Here is an 8,126-nt window from a genome sequence, read left to right on the forward strand (position 1 = left end):
CTTTTTTTGGTCCTCTTCAGCAATGAAGAGATCTCAGACCCTTTCTTGTTCACACCACAACTTTATAAGTTGCAGCAGTGGATTTTGGGTATTCAAGATGGCGTCTTCACATGTTGTCATCACATGGATGTGGCACATTTTGAAGCAAATGACAAACAGAGAAAGAGTCAGACAAAGCAGAACTAGAGGAAAGTATCTGAAAAAACGGAAAAGGAAAAGGATAGCAACTAAAAAGAACATTTTCTTCCAACACCATCAACAACTGCTGCTGCAGTAAACTTAGACCATGCCTGGAGCGACAGCGAACTTGCTACAGAGCTGCTCTCACTGTGGAACAAAGAGTTGCAGTTACGCTTTGGAGGCTTGCTACAAATATTGAATATCGATCCATTTCACACTTGTTTGGTATCGGCCTCTCAACAGCATGTATCGTGACGCAGCAAGTAGTCTCAGCCATTCTCCAAATCCTGAAGCCAAATTTGATAAAAGTTCCTACAGGAAACAACCTGAGAAATGTAATAAACGGCGTCAGAGACAGGTGGGGCTTTCCCCAATGCGCTGGGGCTATAGATGGCACACATGTGCCTATCATAGCCCCACATCTTAACAAGTCTGATTTCTACAACAGAAAAGGCTACTACTCCATAATTCTGCAGGGTGTTGTGGACCACAAATTGATGTTTTGGGACACCAATGTCGGGTGGCCTGGGAAGGTCCATGATGCAAGGGTGTTTGGGAATTCCTCCATCTTCCAGAAAGGTCAATCAGGCAGACTTTTCCCATCATGGACAGAGGAATTTCAAGGTGTTTCTGTCTCTATATGCATTGTAGCAGATGCTGCATACCCACTCCTACCATGGCTTCAGAAACCATTTCCTGAAACACCAGGAATTACACAAGACCAGCGTCTGTACAGTTACAGACTGAGCAGAGCCAGGATGTGTGCAGAGAGAGCCTTTGGCACGCTAAAAGCCAGATGGCGTTGCCTACTTAAGAGAAACGATCACAACATCAGCAAGATCAACAAAGTTGTGGCAGCTTGTTGTACACTTCATAATTACTGTGAGAGCAGAGGTGAAATGCTGGCGTCTGACCTACTGGAACATTTGGAAGATGAAGTGGACAGCGAAATGGGTGAAGGAGAGCTGCCAATCCCTGATCATGTCACTGGTCAAGATATTCGCAGAGCTTTAACAACACATTTCAGACAAATTTAAAATGAAAAGGGAACATTATGTGTAAAGTTAATCCAACAGTTGAATGTTAAAATGTTTCTTTGTTCATTTCATTTTTTTTTTTTAAATTCAGAATAGGATGCATTTCATTGTTTTAGGGATTGTTTCTTTTTCAAAGGAATTATATAATAAAAGACAACAGAATTATTTTGTATTGTTCCAGTTAAGTTGGTTTATTATTTATTTTTTTGAAAAATGTAACAAGTGACTTCTGAACAGAATATTTTCAACGTCTGAACATGACATCTGTAAACAATATAATAATCACAAAAATAAAGTGCTTAGTTAAGCTTCAAGCATTACTGTGTTGTGTTTTGTCAATACAAAAAAAAAAAACCTGATTCACAAATCAAAACCATATCTGAAAATGTTTCAGATACTATGCTTACAACAAAAAAAAAGAACATTCAAATGTCTTCTCTTACAAAGAGAAAATGGTTTCCGATTTGTAAAAAACTAACATGTGCTGCATGAACAACAGCAATCCAGTGAACAAGACATCTTTCAGCTGAATTTGTTTATCTCATGTAAATCTGAACTGCTCCGAGAGCGTTTGAAAGGGTTAAACGAACTAGTTTTTTTTTATTTTATTACAGATTTTAGAACAAAGAACATACAAGGGCAATGACATTTAAATGAACTCAAAACAAATATTATAAAGAAACTTAAAAAGGAAAAGCAATAAAGAAATCACATGTCTGTAAACAAGTTCAAATAATTTCAAAATATTCAAAAGATAGATTTAAGGCTTCAAAATAATTTACAGTTTTTTTCGCTTTGTTATTTCTTGTTTCTTTTAATGTATACAGGTAATGACTCGTTTGTATTTTAAAAGTTAAACGAACTAAGTGTGAAAACCTGGTTTCCGCCATGACGTCTATTTGGCTCGCGCACCCAAGCGAACTTCCGGTATAAACCAGGCTTTAGTCACTTTCCGTGTTAGTTTCAGGAGAGAGTGGAGCTACCCGATAGTCTGAGCTACCGACAGTCTGAGCTACCCACACACCAGAGCCGTAAAGACACAGAATGAAGGCGGAGCTGTAATCTCAACCATAAAGCATGTCGGCCAATCAGAAGCCTGAAAATTTCCAGCTCTCTGAGGGCGCGAGCACAAACCCTCTCTCACTGTTACCAGAGTCTTTAAAGTCTTCGCCCTGGCAGCAGCACCCCACGATGCTCGGTGTCGGTGTCGGTGACCTGCGCGAGCTCGAGCCGCCGGACTCCGGAGGAGACGTTCTGAAAGGAACCGGTTCAGGCTCTGTGAACGAGCGCGTGAGTATAATCAATTCAGCTTCATTAAAGTTGTGTTTTTTGTTAAATTAAATCTCTCCCAGTAAATATGTAATCATTTCTTCATTGTCTAATCATTTCTAACAACAAAAACAAGTTTTATAACGTTATCACGAGGGTGCTTCATATTTTCACAGAATGCTCTTTGCATCATGTAGACTGAGTTTAATCTGGGTTTCACATTCACAGCTCTCATCTAACTCGTCTTTAGTCTCATTAATCTGTTATTTGTTCCAGAGAAGATAGTTTTGGCAAAATCTCATGATTGTGTAAATTCAGTGGTGTATATCTTTGTGCTTTTGACTGAATTGGCTAGCAGCTTTTATGATGACTGTTGTTGTTTATTAAATATTATTATTATTATTATTCAATAAATAATATTTTGTATAAAAAAATAGTATTTAATAATAGTGTGTAGTATTGAGAACCAGTGTTGGGCTAGTTACTCAAAGAATGTAATCTATTACTCATTACTAGTTACTCCTTTCAAAAGTAATATTGTTACTTTACTTATTACTTTCTGGCAACAGTAATTACTACTTTTCTTCACACCCCACAGAAGTTGTAACTGTGTATCAACATCAAATTATTCAAAATATCCTCATCATTTGACCAAAATCCACACTGGATCACAGTCAGAAGTTATTACTAACACTCAGTGACTGATAGTGACATTCAAGTGTTGTATTGATCTCATTAACCCCTTAACTGTTACTCACGGTTTTGAACACAGACATGATAGTGCACTATCCAAACTTATTTTTTATAATTCATGAATGAAAACATTTTCCAACGTGATTTTGATGTACCATTTCCATGGTAATGCAATGTCTGATTTTAAAATGGGTTTCAAAGGATGAATTTTGAGATTTATCTCATGTCTGCTCATGTGATATATATATATATATATATATATATATATATATATATATATATACAGTATCTCACAAAAGTGAGTACACCCTCACATTTCGCAATCATTTTAGTATATCTTCAAGGGACAATTCTATAGAAATGAAACTTGGATATATTTTAGAGTACACAATGTGCAGCTTGTATAGCAGTACAGATTTACTGTCCTCTAAAATAACTCAACACAGCCATTATTGTCCAAATAGCTGGCAACAAAAGTGAGTACACCTTAAGTGTTAATGACCGCTATACGTCGTTTAATCATGCAAGGCCACGTCCTATTCATCATGTTCATGTTTTTGTCTGCTTGACAGGACTATACAAATTTGTTTATCTTGTATTAGAGCAGTTAAAATGTGGTGCTTTGAGTACAATACTCTCATACTGACCACTGGATGTTCAACATGCACCTCATGACAAAGAGCTGTCTGAGGAGCTGAGAATCAGAATCGTTGCTCTCCACAAAGATGGCCGAGGCTAAAAGAAGTTCGGTAACACGCTGAAACTGAGTCACAGTACAGTGGCCAGCGGCATACAGAGGTTTTCCAAGACGGGTTTCACTCGGAACAGGCCTCGCAAGCATCGATCAAAGAGGTTAGCTCCTCGTGCTGTGCGTCAGGTGCAGAAGCTGGCTTCCAAACACAGATGCATGAGTGCTGCCAGCATTGCTTCAGAGGCTGCAGAAGCGGAAGGTCAGCTTGTCAGCGCTCGGACCATACGCCGCACACTACAACAAGTCAGTTTGCTGATGAAGCTGAAGCTGAAGGTGGTGGACCTACAGCTAGTAGGTTACGGCTAAGACTGAGCTTCTTGTCTTTCCCGCCGCTCCGACTCTACAGCATGACATCACCATCCAGTTAGGTTCATCAACAATAACCCCATCAACTTCGGGCAGAAATCTTGGTGTAATCTTTGATGACCAGCTGACCTTCAAAGACCACATTGCAAAGACTGCTCGATCTTGCAGGTTTGCACTACACAACATCAGAAAGATCAGGCCCTTTCTGACGGAGCATGCTGCACAACTTCTTGTCCAGGCCCTTGTCATTTCTAGGCTGGACTACTGCAATGCTCTTCTGGTTGGACTTCCATCAAACACAGTCAAACCTCTACAAATGATTCAGAATGCGGCGGCACGACTGGTCTTCAAGGAACCCAAAAGAGCCCATGTTACACCTCTCTTTATCTCATTGCATTGGCTACTAATCGCTCGCATCAAGTTCAAGACACTGATGCTTGCTCATAGAACAGCCACAGGCTCAGCACCCGCCTACATGCACTCACTATTAAGAATCTACATCCCCTCCAGAAGTCTGAGATCTGCTAGTGAGCGACGCCTCGTGGTACCATCACAGAGAGGCTCAAAATCACTCTCCAGAACATTCTCCTTCACCGCTCCTGGCTGCTGGAATGATCTTCCCACCCCTATCCACTTTTGTGAGATACTGTATATGTGTGTGTGTGTGTGTGTATGTGTGTGTGTGTGTATGTATTGTGATGAGTCAGTTGCCCTCCCCCTTATTGTCATCACCACCCCGTCCCTTATTCGCCGCCCTTCACCAGGCTCCCGGCGGGAGGGGGTGTGAGAGAGGAGGGGGCGTGTTTACCGCCGCTGTTTAAATGCCGAGCGCGCCTCTCCTCCGGAGACCGGTCTCTTCCCCCGTGTATGCACGCTGGTGTCCTCGTGGGTCCAGGAAGGGAGCGTAGAGGGACTTCCGCGCCACCGGAGATGTGAGCTGCCGAACCCGCGGCCCGTACAATCCTGCCAAAGGCCGAGGACGAAGAGGAAGAGCCGCCGCTGTGATGAAGCCGCCGGGCTCCGCCCCTTACCTGGACCCTCCCTTCCAGAACACTGCCCTCCTTCACAAGCCCCGCAGCACGACGAGGACACCAGACCCCCTGTTTATTTTGGACACTTTTCACCCTTGGACACTTTATTTTATTGTTTTTGTTGAATAAAAGCCTCTCTGAGGCCTGACGCCACACCCACTGTGTCTGTCGATGGCTCCTCCGTCACTATATATATATATATATATATATATATCTCTCTATTAGGGGTGGCACGGTACACAGATGTCACGGTTCGATACGATTTCGGTACAGGGGAAAAAAGAAATCTACTATGCTCAGTTTCTTTTCATTTATTTTTAACAGACAGTAGTGCAAATTACTATTTTTTTTTTTTCTTTTTTTTTCCCATCTAGATGTGAACATACTAAATATTATTACATGTTATATATATAAAATCTGTTTTGTTTTCATTGTGAGTGTACACAAATAAAAGCAGACCTTTATACAGTGATTATTAATAAGACAATAAGTGTTTAAAGTTGATTCTGCTGGAAACAGTTGAAGTGATCGCGCCGAGCACACACACACACACACATATATATATATATATATATATATATATATATATATATATATATATATATATATATATATATATATATATATATATATATATATATATATATATATATATATATATATATATATATATATATATTTTAGCTAGCACAGATTTATTGTATAATTTTAGCAACTGTTGTGACATAACCAATAAAACAATAACTGTCTGTGTGGGTAATCTGTCTGCTTCTGAATTCTTGTCTTTTCTTCTGAAAGCGTTGTAGATCGTATCATGGAGAGAAGACACGATGAGGTCATCGCTTTCCTCACTAAACACGTCACCCAAAAGATTACAGCAAAACTAAACGGCAAACCTTGAGGCGATACTCTAAAAAGTTCGAGTCAAAGGTTAGTGTGAAGGCAGTGTTCTGCAAAAGTTTCTAAGGATAATCTATATTACATATTTAGTCAATGTTACAGGTGATTTGCTGTATTATGGGAGAAGGGAGGCAGTGAAATCCAAGGACGAATGCAGGGCATTGTTTGAGATATTCCACTGCAGCCCTTCAAGAGAACACAGAGGGGTATCTAGAACTCGTAATGCCTTGCGTGCCCAGTATTACTGGCCAGGGATGACCGTGGATGTCAAGAAATGGGTAATTATATATTCATATGCTATTAATTAATATGCCATTAATTTTGTCTTTTTAATACTTGGAGAAGGTTATTCATGCTTTTATTACATCTTGCTTAGATTATTGTAAATCTTTGTATTTGGGTCTTTCTTAGTTTTCCACTGCATGCCTCAAGGCTGTTGAACAGGACAGAAAATATGATCATGTTTCACCAGTTTTAGTATCACTTCATTAGCTCCAGGTCCATTTTAGGATCCAGTTCAAAATTCTGTTGTTTGTTCTTATGATGATCAAGCCCCATCTTATCTTGCAGATCTTCTTACTCCTCTTTCATCCTCTAGATTTGTATATCCTCTGATAGGGCTCTTTTAAAAATTAGGGCTTCTCCAGAAATATTTGATTGGGTTCAAGCTCAGGCTGTGGCAGGAGGACATTCACAGAATTGTCTATAAGCCGCGCTTGCTGTGTGCTTGGGTTCATTGTCTAGAATATCATTACATGTTGAAGCATCAAGATTTGTGCTCTCGCCAATGACAAAAGTAGTCAGACCTGTTCAGTAGAAGGGGGTGTCTCAGTTTTGTCCATATGGCATACCTTTTCTAATGCGTTGCATTGTGTCTGGAAGGTAATCGATTATACGTCAATGAGCCATTGTCAAGATTAGTTACATTTTTTTTTGATGACAAATAAATATGGTTTATTGTTATAGCTTGTACTTTATCATTTATATGTGCATTATTTGTCATATTTTCTAGGTGCGTGAATGTGACCAGTGTCCGATGATGGGAAAACCTATAGTAGAGCACACACTGGAACATATTCAGGTATTTCTGCTTTCAAATTGCTACTGCATTCTGATCTGCAAACTTATTATTTTTTTTATTGGACTGCTTGTCCAATATCTGAAAGTATCTGAAAAATACTTCCACCACTGTTAAGTAGCTAAGTTGGCTAGCTAACATTACCCAGTGTTAGCTAGCTATATAGCAGGTAAGTTAATTTGACGATACTATACATTTTTTTATATACCTATATTATCAATGTAGTGACATATATATTATACCCTTAAAAGAGACTGTATATGATGAGTCACATCAACAAAAACAATGCATCACATCTTTCTAAACTTATTTCAGAAGCATACACATACACCGTGTATATTTGAAGTACCAAAACCCTGAACTTGCACATGAATATAATAGTCTCATGTTCAACAAAATGAGTAGAAAAAATACTTTCTGAATGAAATAAAATAAAGTGCTATGCATACAGTTTTAGTCATGTTCTCCCCACCACCTCTTAGGAAAAATAAAATAACGAAATAAAAATCGAATCTGAGGTAAATCAATCGAATTTTAAATCGTTTTAAAAAGAATCGCGATAGTTAGGTGAGTCGTTTTTTCTTCTTCCTCTCACCCCGTACTATACAGAGAGTCTAGGAGGAGGATCTCGCTTCAGAGTGGCTTCAGTACCTGTAGGGATGCATAAGCTATGGCAGTGGCGGTTCTACATTGAATTACTCTCCGGGCAAGACCCCCTCTGAGCGCCCCCCACCCATCCGAGGAAAAAAAAAAAAAAAAAACACCAAATTTTGCACAAACAGCCATGTTTTACTATAACAATATAAGTGTAAGACAAGCTTATATTTCTCAATTGCACAAATCATTCAACAGAACATTTGAAAAACACAATTCTGCACAAA

The sequence above is a fragment of the Onychostoma macrolepis genome, chromosome 08 (genome assembly GCF_012432095.1).
Source record: "Onychostoma macrolepis isolate SWU-2019 chromosome 08, ASM1243209v1, whole genome shotgun sequence".
NCBI lineage: Eukaryota > Metazoa > Chordata > Actinopteri > Cypriniformes > Cyprinidae > Onychostoma > Onychostoma macrolepis.